This window comes from Amphiprion ocellaris, chromosome 13 (genome assembly GCF_022539595.1).
Source record: "Amphiprion ocellaris isolate individual 3 ecotype Okinawa chromosome 13, ASM2253959v1, whole genome shotgun sequence".
Taxonomy (NCBI): Eukaryota; Metazoa; Chordata; class Actinopteri; family Pomacentridae; genus Amphiprion; species Amphiprion ocellaris.
The window spans coordinates 11,322,870-11,335,390 of NC_072778.1; the positions used below are offsets into that span (position 1 = coordinate 11,322,870).

Sequence of the window (12,521 nt, forward strand, 5' to 3'; positions counted from 1 at the left end):
AGGTGATGGATCGTCCAACTTCCTGTAGGAGAAAGGTTTGATTAATGGCCGTCCACTCGGCAAAACACACCAGCTGTGAGGGGAGATAAGTACCAATACAAAGAGCAAATTACTGTCTCTACTGTAATAATTAACCTGAGAGACCAACATTGTACAGGAAGTATAGATTCCCTCAGAAACAGCCTCCCTTTCCCTTCTCCCACAATACCTCCGTCCAGGGGAAAAAACAACAACAACAAAAAAAGGATCTCTTTTAGTGCTGAATCCTTGTTTTAGCGCCAGGATTTAAGGCTTTTTTATGGCTGGGGGAGCTGTTCCCAAAGATGTATGAGCAAATTACTGGCTGGAGTTATTTGAAAAGAGGGAGTCCATTGTGGAAATGACTGTCAACACACGGCTGCCAAGCTCATCCCCCAGTGCAGAATGGGCATCCCAACAGTCTTCAGTGAGATATATGGAGTGGAATAATTGCTTGTCACGTTGTGGGCAGGAAGGGATACAAATAAACTAACTTTTTTAGGTTTTGGACTCGCAGCTGTGTGATTGGCTCGACTGTTTGCAAAGTTTCGCTCCAGCTGGAGGAGCTGCAGAGCGAGGTGTGCGTGAGGAGGGAGGCTGGAAGCGCGGCGTTTCCCTCCGTGGGGCGACGTTTAAAGTAAAAATATATTTGATCAGCCTGTAGAAAATACAAGCAAGTTTGAGTCCAAAAGCAGAAAGCATTCCACCTGCCTGAACCACTCACCATGAACGTACATAATTATTCTTCATGCCTCCAGTTCCCAGCGGTTTTAAACCCGTAAGCCCCCTGCCACACTAAAGTTAGTCTTTGATAACAGCTAATGACTGCGGCGGCGAGTTCTTCAACCATAATATTATTTGAAGCCAAGCTGATTAGAAACATGTGCCTGAGCGTTTGAGTGTCAGAACAATTTATGGGTCTCTCACTGATGACCTTTCCACTCGCTGTGCAGTACAGTACACTCATGTCTTACATCACCCAGGCCCACACCCTGCTGAGAGCTCGTCTCAATTACTTCCTGCCTGGCTTGTTTCTCAGTTGTTTTGGGACGTGTAAAGTGAGAGAGATACAAATTTAGGGCTTTATTTATTACGCAACAAAGAAGGAAGTCAGTTTTCCGTATGTTAATTGGGGTTAAATGGATTTACGGTTCTGTAAAACGTGCAACAAAACATCAATAACCTTTCCTAGAGGAGCTGCTAATCTACTTAAAGGAACTTCTTTGAAGAGTTTTCCTGTCCTGTGATGCTCTTAAGGCGGCTACAGAGGTATTGTGGCCCCATGACAAACAGAAATGTCATGAAAACTCTTTGGAGAACAACATTCTACATGAGGTCTCATAAAAAAAAAAAAAAAGCATTGTTATTACCTTTAACAAGTCTACTGCAGTGCACTGCTGCCACAAGGACAAAAAAACTATTTTCTTGTTTTTATAAGATGACTTTTGGTGTTTCTATGACATATTTCCCCCATCATAATAATAAATAAATTATTGTTCTTAAAAGGAATTCCTCAGAACAAAACTTACTGCATGCTGTAATGTAAAATGCTGAAAGTTTTCGTGAAATACCAAACATTTAGTCACTGAACAAGAAAAACTGATGTGCTGTTGTGACAACACAATGCAATGCAATGAAAGAAGAAATGCTGAGAATCTTTGTTAAAAAAAATGCTGCAGTGTAATTCCTTCCCCATTCTTGTATTCGCAGCACATTACTGTGAACAAAGAGAGTGCTGAATCATGGACTGCACAGCTATTTCAATGCCGGTAAGTAAGGTACATTTATCTCCTCAAAGGTCTTATTAGATTTCTTCAGTAAATTGCACCAGTCCAGTCCTATAAAATTAATCACAGGGAATTAATGTTTGCTGCCCGGAGGGGGAAATACCGCTGCCATCTGGATAATCACAATGAAATGCTGCAATCTGCTTCATTAAATGCCATCAAATGCTCTCTGTTTAAATCATTAGTGGACATTTACAGCACATCTAATACGGAGTGAATGTTGACGGATTGTATTTCCGTTAGCGTCAGTGACGGAGCCTGATGTGAGAGTTCAAAGGCTGATGACGGCATAACATTTGAGTTACAGCAAACAACATACACTACCATTCAAAACTTTGGGGGCACTTTCATGTTTTCCATGAAGACTCACACTTTTATTCAAGTGGTAACATAATTTCACAAGGGTTTTCTAATCATCAATTAGCCTTTCAACACCATTAGCTAACACAATGTTGCATTAGAACACAGGATGATGGTTGCTGGAAATGTTCCTCTGTACCCCTATGTAGATATTAAATTACAAATCAGCTGTTTCCAGCTAGAATAGTCATTTACCACATGAACAATGTCTAGACTGGATTTCTGATTAATCTAATGTCTTCACAGAAAAAAAAAACCTTTTCTTTCAAAATTAAGGACATTTCTAAGTGACCCCAAGCTTTTTAACGGTAATGTATGTTGACAAAAACAGAAATTTTTGACACTTGCAATAAAATATCTGCAAAGCTATCTCAAACTAGCTATTCTTAAAAGATGTGTGTGATGAGAACAAATGCATTTGACAGCTGGTAGAAACTAATGAAGACCATTTACTTACATAACGTTACATTCGGCCATATTAACAATCAAAGAAACATTACTGCTAAATTAATGAGTGTGCATGTTTTTCCATTTGCTGACAAAACTGTTTCTAACTACAGAACACTTGTAACATTTATGAGTTTGAATAAAATGCATTTACTGATATTTGTGTTGGTGTTTTTGCTCTCACCACTCATTGCGGTTAAGACGTCTTTCACGTGGTTCCCCACACAAGCACAAGCACGCACACATGATTTTATGCTATCTAGATGAACAACAGTTGGCAGCAGTTATACTAAAATCAATGTACATATACCAACAAAAACGAGGAAGAAGAAGACTCTTAACGCTGACGTAAACAACACACAAGTTAAATATATCAACAATCGGCCTTGTAAAAGTTTTATGAGGAAGCAATAGTACAATATTAAACACAGTGTCCTTTGAATGTACACACCTTGCAAACAACATAACAGTCCATTTAACTAACAAATCAGCCCATTTAAGATTATCTGCGTAAAATTTCGGAGTATAAACTGCAGAAAGTGCAGATCAGAGGACATACACTAGCTATATAATAATACTGATACATCTGGCTTTACTGTCTGTTATTATCGGCTTGATATTTTAGGTCATCATTCAAACAGCAAATGTTTTCACGTGGAGTCAGTTCTGTTGCATTATTAATCGACTGAGAGCAACAAAATGAAATCTAAAAACGCAGCTGAGCAGCAAAAAGTATGCAGCATTTTTGCTTTAAGCTGTTAACACCAACAAACTGCAGAAAAAGAAACAAGTTGGAATCTAAACTGCATCTTAGGAACACTGCCTTGGCATTTAAAAAAAAAAAACTTCTTCAAATGCGGTTTCATATGGCAACAACATGGCTGCAACAAAGGCATATTTCTGATATGAGATCGTGTGGAGTGGTCAGCAGTATGGAAGAAAAATGATGATTGCGGTCTTTATATTTGAGGTTATCTGGCACTAACATATGCCAGCTGAACCGCAGGGCGACGTGGATGTAAACCAGAACCATGTGCATATTGTGAAGCTGGATGTTTGAAGTGGCGGAGACCTCTCGCGCTCACTCTTACAGCCTGACCTTTACTGCAGCCCACCAACTGCTCCACGCGCAACCAGTTCCCTCTGCGTTTATAGAGATAATCACCTCACAAACATGTGTCCGGCCTTCCACACACTTTTCCTTTTAGATCCCACCAGTGGCACACATGTGATAAATGATAGGCCTCATTTCACTTTATTAGCCCACCAAGAGATTGGGGGGGGACTTGAAGACTTGTTTTCTCTATTTGTATGTCTGCTGTGATTTCTCTCACCTCAGATCGGGTGCAGGGTGTTGCTGGGGGATGTGGTCGCCCTCCTCTTCATGCTGATTTTCTTACAGTCCTCTCTGCTTAATGAGAGCCTCTAAACAGCTGCCTTAGCGGGAGGGGAATAGATTTCGGCAATGCCCCAGCAGCTCTCAACGGCGTCCTATCAGGAAAAAGACATGAGGCAAATGGAGACAGAGGAAAGGCATTAAAACTAAAAATAGTGCAGTGCTTTTCTCTCCAAGCGAGGCAAAATTGGGTTCCGGCCCTGCACGGCGCTCGGTGACAATGCAAAAATACTGACATATATAGGGATGAAAATGTAGCTGTTTGATCACAGTTGAGCTGTATGTTGATGCGAGGGGTTATTTTGGAGGGACTGCCCGAAGAAACCCGTTACAGCACGGCGAAGGCTCTGCGCCGAGATGTCCCTTTGTTTGTTTAAAGGGCAGGAGAATCGATGGCCCCGTTTTTTGAGGCATGGCTCTGACCTCTCGCAGTGGCACCTATATCAATCACCGGCCGGCTTGCTTCTCTGCCTCACTGCTCGTCACATTTGTCTCATGCTGGCGGACGGAGGCTGTCCATCCACTCTCAAATGTCAGTCTGCACTTCATGCCAGCTGTCAGCTGACAGAGTAATACATAAACAGCTTTAAAATGTGACGAGAACAACTCTGGAGGAGAAATCTATTGAAGGGAGAAATTGATTTTGGTGGAAGATTTAAGTGTTTGCTGTAAGGCTGTGGAGCCAGCGCAGGAAAAATGAGAAGCCAAGCCTCTCTTTTTTAAATACATGAAATAATTCAATTATTTTTTGACAGCCCTTTCTGCTGAAATTCAAAGAATATTAAAAGTTTAATTTATTCAGATTGCTTGGTGTTGTTTCTTTTATCTTGGGAAATGCAGCCTGAGATTCATTGATTACACAGAATGGAAATCCAATTTCCACTTGCTTTTATTGATCCACATTTCTTACCTGCATATTATCCAGCTGTTGTGATGGTCTGACAGTTGTTCACATAAGTGTTCCAGTCCACTATCTGCTTGATTATACTTGAAAAATTTTGATATTTTTTGACACTTTCATTTATCTCATTCAAAAACCAATTACAGTAGCAGTATTCCACACAGGGAATGTCTTTGTCAAAGTCATATGAAATGAAACAACTCAAAAAACCCCACCAAAACTGATTTTATTTCCATTTTGCACGTCATTCAAGATTTTAATGGCGCTGAACAGAGGGGCGAGTTTCTTTGGATGAACATGAGATGCAGACAAATCTACTGTACATGTAAATGAATACATCAAAGAGCAAAAGTTCCCTCCAAAACTTTCTCATCTCACTTTCAGGCTGCGGATGATGTAAAGGCTTTTGAATGTGTTACCATATGTAAGGGCCCATTTCACAGACCCTCAAGAAAACAAAGTCAGGCCAGACAAAATTGTCCGAGGGGGCATTTTGATGGAACTGCACGCTAACTCATCGTGGTAACAACCTGCTCTCTGTTTTGATGGATTGGACCCCAGTTAATCTGTATGTATGGCCGATGCTTTTGAGGCCACATTGTAATCACCCAGCCAGTTCTCAGCAATCCAGGAATGCTGTCTTGGGTTGAAAGAGAGGGATGATTCCCATTATGGAGTAATTAGTCTTGTTGTCACCACCGGACCTTGACAGTGAATCCACTTGCCGGGGCTCTAAAGGGATTTGGGTGTTTGCTACGGCTGAATCATAATCAGTATCGCCTTTACTTGCCAAGGACGGCACACTCGTATTTAACTTTGTGCTGCTTATGCACAGAAGCACAGACTTCATGGATGCCAGCTGCAGTGAGGAATGTGAGTTTATGTATTTTTCCTCTTGTGGTGCTTGTATTTTTTTAATTTATTTGGCCTCCAAGTGTAACAATTGTTGGCTGATTAACACTTAATGTTGGCAGCGGGCTGACAGAACTAGCGACTAAAGCAGCTTTAATGTTTGTTTTGTTCTAATGTTCTACACTTTGATGACAGGATGCATCTGCGTTCATAAATTGCTGATAGGGACAGAATCTGCTCGTCTGCATGGTCCGTCAGTTCTGATAGCTTCAGTGTGTTTGAGCCGGACATGACAAGCAGGAGCTCAGCCGTCATTTCACTCCAGCTGTGATGGGGACAGAGTGAGTTAAGCTTTCCTCCAACCCATACAAACATCTGCATGAAATGTCCAGTAACATTAGTTGCTGGAAGGTCAATAAAATGAACTGAGATGACAAATGGCCACAAACAGAAAGAAGAAACAAACACACAAAGAAGAAAGACATGAACTAAGCAGCTGCCTTTGTGTCCCTATCAGTCTGGGTATCTTGCTTCTATGTAGAATTGGTTGAGGCCTTTGACATGTTTATGTCCAGGAGCTCGCTGCCTTATAATTTGTTCACCGCTGTAGGTTATTTGGATTTACAATCAGAAGATTTTCATTGGCTATATTGGCTATCGATGACTAGAGAGTAGAAGGCCAGTTGTTTTTGTTATTTCATCTCACTAATTTAATGGTCTGCCTCCTTGAGAATTCAACTCAGCAAACAATTAGCCTGTGAAGCACGATTCAAAGCATGCGCTAATAGGAGCTGGCAGTAGGAGCTGCGTGTTTGGAGAAATAACATACCAACACATAGCTGCAGCCACCATGATGTGCATGCCAACAGAGGTGATTAAGCTACTGTAATCAGCCACAAAAAGTGTAAACAGGCCCAAACAATGATCCTAATCCAGTCTACTGTGTTTGCTGCACCAGAAAAGGAAATAAAGGCCTGGTTCATGCAGCGTTACCACAGTGTCTCTCTTCTCATTACAACAGAGTAGGTTGAGACAGTTATGGCTACTGAGCAGCTACAAGCCAGACTATAAGTATACCTAAAACTTAAAAGAAAAAAGGCACCTTAATGGAAAAGTTGGGTCTCCAAAATCGACTTCTGAGGGGAAAAAACCAATCATTCCACCTGTGCATGTTTTGATTCGGGTCCATGTTCATGTCATCATAATTCAAACAAAGAAAAAGTAAGTGGAGAATAGAGCTCACCAATTATGTAAGATTTTACCTATTCAAAAAAGTGAATAAAAACAAAAATCTACATGTGGTGGTCACTATCGATACTGTGACAAGTCGCCACAAATCAATCCCTGTGTTGGAAACCATCATACTGATCTTCAAATGGTGTTGAATGCCTCCGCAAATGTACTGGATGTTGAAATAACACCAACACTCATTAATACATGTTTAGATTAGACTATTTAAACCCATTCTATGTTTGTATTACACTGGATAAATTAGTGCGACTATAAATAATATACAGCATATCATTGTCAAGAATCAAGGCTCGCATTGGAGTCTTGGCACATTTTTACTCTTTAAAACTGCTTTCCCCATTCCCAAGCTTCTACATCCACCCCTGTTGTCAACAAAGCATTTCATAAGTATCAGTTTAATCGTGACTTCACTCTTTTAATTTTGTAAGTGTGGGTGGAGGAACAAAATCCTCCACTATAGCTCCAAATGTCTGGGGGTTTCCACAGAGTACAAGCTAAATCATGCCAATTTTTGAGCAATGAGGATCAGAATCAAAATTGACTAATAAATCAACTTTGCACACAGTAAAAGGAATCTGACTCGCTGTGTGGTTAGACACAGTGCCAAGAGCAAGCATACAAAAAATTACACATACTGTACGCCTTTTCAGATGGCGAATAGGTCGCTGTTGGCCTTGTCGAGATGTTCAAGTACTGCTTCGTGTCATTCAGACGTAGATGACTTTTAAGGCTCAATCTCACAGTTTATTCAGACATGTTGAAATTTTTATGAAAACAGCCAGGCTGTATGTGCAGGCTATATGTACAATCCTTAATGTTTGACTACAGTGCTGTTACGCTGTCAGGTTATCTCGTTATTCAGGTAAAAGAGGAATTTCCTGCAATCTTTGCAAAAACATTTTTGCCTGTGTTGTTATCCACAGCCTCTTAAACACTTCCTCTTTGCCTCCGCCTTCAGTCAATGCTGCTGCTTCCAAATAATGACCTATGTCAATCATGTGTCGAAAGTAATAAGGCAGTGTAAGTAGGTCTGACCCAGCGCATTAGAGAAAAGATATGTCATAAGCATGCACATACACCAATCAGCCACAACATTATAACCACTGACAGGTCACAACACAATGTCTAGTTCTGCTGGTCCACAGTGCATAAAATATTAGTTTCACAATGTTTTTTTCTGCCTATCCATCATGTGACTAATCCCTGTTATGTCATGTGAGCCATGAAAGTACAGCAACAAGGTCCACATAGGAGGCGAAGGAGAATGAACTCACAGGACTTTCATGAGGGAACTGAGGATCCACATGGGCCCATTGTTTTGTGGAGTATTTTGTCAGTTTACTTTCATTCTCTTGCTGTTTTCTGTTACTGTCTCCTTTTATTTAAACTACAGAAATATTTGGTTCAGTTGAGGCACCAAACCTACTTGGTTAGGTTGATGAAAAGATAACAATTCACAATCTTCTTCATGACTATGATAAGTTTTACGCTGCAGACCAACGTAGCTGATACACAATTTCTGATGTGACTGGGCTGCTGATGTGACTGTGACAGTCCCCCCCACCCCAAGCAGGGCAATGCACCCTACTGCACCACTCCTCAGAAACAGCTCTAAGTAATACCTCAAAAAGCCCAAAGCATCAATCTGGCCTCAAAACTCCCCCAATCTCAATTTGTTTAAGCATCAACAGGATGCGCTGGAACAAGCCTGAACCACAGAGGATCCACCCTGCAACCCACAGGACCCAAAGGATCCTCTGCCAGTGTCCCAGTGCAGAGGTCCTGTGCAAGTCAGAGCTGGTTTGGTTGCATAAGGGGGACGTAAACAACAATTAACAGGTGGATTCAATGTATAGGGAGGTATAAAATGAGGCAAGTAGGAAAAACAGATGCAACACTGATGTACAGTACAAGCTGCAGCTACAGTAACCTACTCATAATAATAAAAACAGTGGAGTGCATTGAATATTGGGTAGATAGTCTAATAACTTTGCAATTACCTACATTAGGAGTTCAAAGAAGGTCCAACTACCCAACTACTACTTTAATCTATTTGATGTAAACCACTGTTATATAATAATTTAGACACGCCTAAAAAAACACATATGTATCTAATGTACCTCAGTTTTCTGTTCCAAGTCTTAAAACCTTAGAGTAACAAATTATCCATCTGGTACGCAGGAGATACATGCGAGCGCCAGATGGTGTAATTATCTGAAAAGTTGCGGCCAGCACTGCTAATTTTACCACTGTTATACAACAAAAATCACACTAAGGTAGCTGTTGTGTTTAAGGTAATATTGCCTGTTAGGACGAGCTGTATAACGGAAGTGTCTTTGTGGTTCGGTTGGCTAAAGCTCATCCGTCAGTCCCCAGGGATCAAATCAGCAGCAGACCTTTGTCTTTTTCCTCCACTTCTCCAGTCTCTTTCTTCTCTGTCTGTCAAATGCCAAAAACCGACTTCTTTGTTTCCCTAGATGTATAATTTACATGAACTTCTTCTCTTTGTTTAGCAGCTAGTGAAATAAGTATATGCTGATTAAACGCTGTTTCTTCTGCTTTAAATTTAAGTTAAATTCTCTAAATTTTCCAAAATGCACACGTTTCTGTCTTTATTTTAAGCCTCAACTTCTTGTTATTTCTGCAGCCTCAGTATATCTCTGTCTTGGGCCGATTATCTCCACAGCGCTTATTTAAGACATCAGCTCATGTCTGTAAATGGCTGTAATTGCCACATTTAAAGTGTAGAGTTATATTTGAAATTACGTCTCTCGGAGGATGAAGTCAATTTCCCTACAGGGTGATCAGAGAGCAGAGATAAGGATTTTTGCAGTGGGAATACTTTATAGCTAATGTACTGTGGACTCCAGTTTCACCTCTGCAATTCTAGTATTGATTTCAACTTAATTATTCCTCTCCTATGAGACTAAATCCATCTGAAGTTTAATGAGTGTGATGCATATGCAAATGGGCACATTGTTCTGTCGAGCTATCCACGTGAGTAATGATGTCACTTGAAAACTCAAGCAACACAAGAGAGGGTTATTACTATGAGCCAAATATCAACATGAGAAGCTGTTTCAGGGTGAAAAAAATGCACAAAATTCATTGAAACCATTAATTATCCTCAGATGGAAAGCTACCTGTTAGTTCAGAGACCACAATTAGCTAGCGGTTCATTCAGGGTGTAAATGTACATTTGTTCACAGCTGAGCAGATCTGAAGGCTCCAACTAGAAAATGTATTACATTGTGCTAATAATATGTCTTTTTTTCTTATTAGAAAAGTTTTTCTGTCAGTTGAGTTTCTGCACTAATTACTACTAACTAAATATCTGACATATATCTCATGTCTGGCCTATAAATTGTTAAACAGCAGGGTTTCTACAGTGATAATTTTAATCTTGTACATGCTAATAAGTTTTTTTTTGTAATGCTAATAACACCTGTGTGTGGTATTTATGTTCTGAAAGAAACGTATTTTCTCCCTGACAGGTAAGACTGTGACATAGTAGTTAAGGCTTCTCGTTCGACGAAACCATAAAGTCTGTGTAAGGAGTTAGGAGGGAAAGATGGTACCATAAGTCATGATGCTTCCTTGCAGGTTTCACACCAAAACCAGTTGCTGGTTAGCTTTCAGAAAGTATCATAACTACTATACTATAACAACTACATAATTGTTACAAATTTTTTAAGGATCAAGAATTACATTAGAAACTTCAGAAAAATAGCACAGTTGGTGTCAAAATATGACCCTTTAACAACCTGTTTGAAGTTTCTTCTCCGTCTCTCCTGGGTTTTATAGGTTACCAGGGTTTAAAGTCCCGCCTCGTCTGATATATGGTGGGTCAACTAAACAGAAACAGCAGTGAGGCAATAATATTAACAAAAGAGAAATGTCAATTTGAAACATATTTGTGATAAGCCACAAACAAACATAATCTCACAGAAAATGCATCGCTGCAGTTTGGTTAAATAGGAAAATACTTTGAGAGGAGATGCCTGTCTCGGAAAGCTGCAGGAAGCAGGCTAATGGCTGTGATATGCATTGTTATTTATGTTGTTTTCCCCATACCCATACAACAAAGAGGGAAAGTGCAAAGTTAGCATGACCCATAGAGCCGTGTTAATGGGAAACACGGCAGTTTGAAATGACCTGAAATTAAGAAAGATTATTTTTGATTTCGTCCAATTGAGCTTTCAGATTGTCTCATCAGGTGGAGTCAAATAATTGGAATAAAGAGGTCATTTCTCGCTACCTGCAGGAGATGATTTCATGTGATGTGGGTTAGTAGCATCACTGCCATTAGCTGCTATTTCTCACAACAATTGTGCCATGTTAGCTACCCAGAGCTACTTTTTTCAGCAGGATGCCTCACTGAATATATAGGAAGGCACAGACGATCGTGATTGCAGCACGTCTCTTTAAACAGAAACAGCTTACCTTCTTTGTACTGTCTGTTCACATGAGAATAAATTCAGGAGACAAGTGAGAGGCTCTAACTGGATCTGAAATGCACCTGAGAGACTCTGGCTTGGAACTAATACTGTTGTCTCCATGCCCGCCTGCTAGTAATGATCTCGGTGCTCCGTGATAGACGGAAAGTGATCAAGAAATGAGCTTCCAGTCAAATCACTGAGCTTTTCTGAATTACTCTGCCAGAGCTGCACATATTTATAATGGTTCTGGTTAACATATGTGGCAGAGCTTTACTGCAGCGCTTCTTCAGGATGCACTAAATCAAATCTGTAGCATGCAGCAGTAATTGTAACTGAATGGCACCACAGCATAAAGAGCCTTATTGTATTTCAACATATCACTCATTGTCGCAGCAGTTCTTTCTGCTGAAGCTGCTCGTACAGTCCAAGGCGTGGCAGCCTTGAGGTGACAGAAAGTGCTGAGTTACTTTTCCGGGCTTTCATTATGTTTACTTGATCCTCATCAAAAATCTAGCTGCACTAAAAAAAAAGTCCTGTTTGGAAGATATTTCACGCCCATGACAGGAAGTTTGCAGCTCAGATTTATGACTCCTCTTAATAACAAAACAATGAAGCCTGCTGGATTGTCAAGAATCAATACAATTTGTTACAACAAGTTGAATTCATTGTGTGGGGGTCATTGATTCCCAATAGGTGCAGGTCTCACTGCCCTGGCTCCTGCATGTAGCCTCTCTAATTGTCTCTCTAGATGCTACTTAATAAGCATAGCCATCTGTCTTTTTAAATTAGTTTGGATGCGCGTGCAGAAAATAAAACTAGAGGTCGACCGATATGGGATTTTCAAAGGCCGATGCCGATACCGATTTTTAAAAAAAATTTTCAGCCAATTGCCGATATCTAAAGCCGATTGTAGAAGCCGATTTTTAAGGCCGATATCCTCTTTTTTTTTTTTTTTTAAAAGCACATCGATTACAAAAGACAATTTAAACACTAAAAGTATATACATGTATATATTACAAATTAAATACACTAGTAGAACTCTAACATTTATTGAACACAAAAAGTGAAAA

At 40.1% G+C, this 12,521-nt stretch overlaps 1 long non-coding RNA gene across 2 annotated transcripts in view; it reads right to left on the bottom strand.

The window, feature by feature from the left end:
- LOC111588478 (uncharacterized) overlaps positions 1 to 12,521 on the bottom strand; it is a 242,339-nt gene that overhangs the window by 139,211 nt on the left and 90,607 nt on the right. For both annotated transcript variants that reach the window (XR_002748182.3, XR_002748183.3), the window contains one exon: positions 3,947 to 4,103. This is a non-coding gene — a long non-coding RNA (uncharacterized LOC111588478). The remainder of the gene's footprint in view (positions 1 to 3,946; positions 4,104 to 12,521) is intronic.